The sequence below is a fragment of the Marmota marmota genome, unplaced genomic scaffold (assembly GCF_001458135.2).
Source record: "Marmota marmota marmota unplaced genomic scaffold, marMar, whole genome shotgun sequence".
In the NCBI taxonomy this organism is placed as follows: Eukaryota; Metazoa; Chordata; class Mammalia; order Rodentia; family Sciuridae; genus Marmota; species Marmota marmota.
In genome coordinates this window covers 7,414,445-7,416,729 of record NW_025999983.1, presented here as the reverse complement: position 1 = coordinate 7,416,729, position 2,285 = coordinate 7,414,445, and positions in this window count along the sequence as shown.

Here is a 2,285-nt window from a genome sequence, read left to right as displayed (position 1 = left end):
AGGTTGGGATGGGGCTCATAAATTGGCATTTCTACAACTTGGCAGGTGATGCCAAAGTGGCTATTGTAAGGGCTCACTTTTGAGAACCAGTGAGGTAGACAAGTTTTTCCAGCGGAGAGCCAGATAATAAAACATAAAATACTTCAGACTTTTTCAGGCCATGGTCTCTGTGGCAACTACTCAACTTTGCCATGGTAGTCAAAAGCAGTCAGACAACACCCGGGGAAATTGGTTGTGTATGAGCTCCAATAAAACTTCATATACAAAAACAACTACCTGGATTGGTGAGACCACTGGCTACAGCTGCCACCTTGACTACAACAGTGCTCCCATTTTGGGGGGAGGAGCAGTAGTGTTTTTCGAACTCTAACATTTTGGAATTGTCCATTTCACTTTTCTTTTAGAATGTTTCCCAGTATGAATTTATTGTTTTATCCCAACTAGATATAAGTTAAACTTCTTGGCAAGAATACTATCTAAGTGATATTGTGTACTGTATGGAAAACTTGTGAAAGACTTTGAAATGGATTAAAAGTATTACTGGTCAATTTCAGCAGAAAGCTAGTGTTGTCTAGTAAACCCTTGTGGGTTTCAATAGTTCCTCCTTATCTGCAGGGGATATGCTCTAAGACCTCTAGTGCTTGCCTGAAACTGGACTGTATGTACTATGAACTATGTTGTTTTTTTCTGTCATACATATGAGAAAGTTTATAAATTAGGATCTGTAAAGGATCAACAAATCAGAATAATTATAGCAATTTTTTAATGAAACTATTTAAAACTTATGAGTGATTTGTTTCTGGAACTATCCACATAATATTTTCAGAGCAAGATGGACTGGAAAACTGAAACCGTGGAAAGGGGGGATACAATAATCTGATTCCATGGGATCATGTACTTTTTATTCTCTTTGAGGTATTTATAACTATGTAAATTGTAGATACTGATGGTGATATGTATGATTGATGTCAAAAACACAAGTTGTGTCCACTGGGTATACAGTTGATTTGTGACCAACTTCATTTCAGCATTCCTGACTTTCTACATATGTGCTGGATTTTCTTTGTATTCTCTGTTGAATCAGATATAACATTGCTGATTATCACATTAATCAGTTAAAGAGTATCTTTGACATATGTTCATTTCACATCTGCATCTGAGTCATGATTTTACCCTCCTTTATATATTATCCTTCACAAATTTTCATTGTATCACTTCAAAAAGCAGAAAATGCCAGTTTTTTTTTTTTAAAAATTGGATACTAATTTTAATTACATGATTAAGGTGATTATGCCAGATCTTTTCATTGTAAAGATCTCCCTTTACCAGGGAAACAGACTTTGGGGTAATATTTGAAGACACAGATAAAATTCTGGTTCACAATAATTCTTCACTTGTTGGTTGTCAGTGATGACCCTTGTCTTTTCAATTATAACATGCAGTTGCAAAACACCAACCCTGTCTTGATGCCCACAGTTGACATCTGAGCTGCTCCCTGGGAGCCACTCTAGGCTATACAGCAGAGCACATGCTACATAGCACATCGGCAATGTCACTGGCACTGTCTGAATTGGGCTCAAACCCTAGCTTTTTCCATTCACTACGTACACCATCACGTAGTTACTTAATTTCTGCATGCCTCAATTTTCTTACCTGTAAAATGGGTAAAATAAAGGCAAGCACTGTACATCTCAGCTATACGCCAATCCCTGTATCTTTACTTTTCCAAAAGCATGCAAGCTTCGGCTTAAGTGTCCAGATTTATCTTTCACCGTGCCTAGTTCACAGCCATTCCTTAGTATGGCCTCGAGATGACATCTGAATGTAGGAATTAATAAACCTTTGTCAAGTGGCACTTGCTTGATAGTGTCCCCTTCCATTTATATCGTACTGCTTGTTGCTCTGTGTCGCCTTCCTTGCTGCAGGAAGCCCATGCTTGGGAATAACATCTTCACTGAAGGTGTGTGAGTCCCTCAAGGGCAAAGGCTGGGCACACAGTGCAGGGCTCCAGGAAAATCGTGCTCTTTACGCCTACGGATCCGCAGACACGGCTGTGCTAAGGTGTTTTCTGCAAGGGCACTTCGACTCAAGCCCCCTCATTTTGCCCTCCCAGGGGGTCGAGGCCTGGGACGGTTGTTCTAAGCTGGGAAGCGGCCACGCTTGGATCCAGACGGGCGCGCCGGTAGGGTAAACTGAGGCCGGGCTCGAGACCCCTGACGGCAGCCTGGAAGCGCAGGCCCCGGCGGCACCTGGCGCGCCCGCCGCGCCGCTTCCTGTCCAGCGCG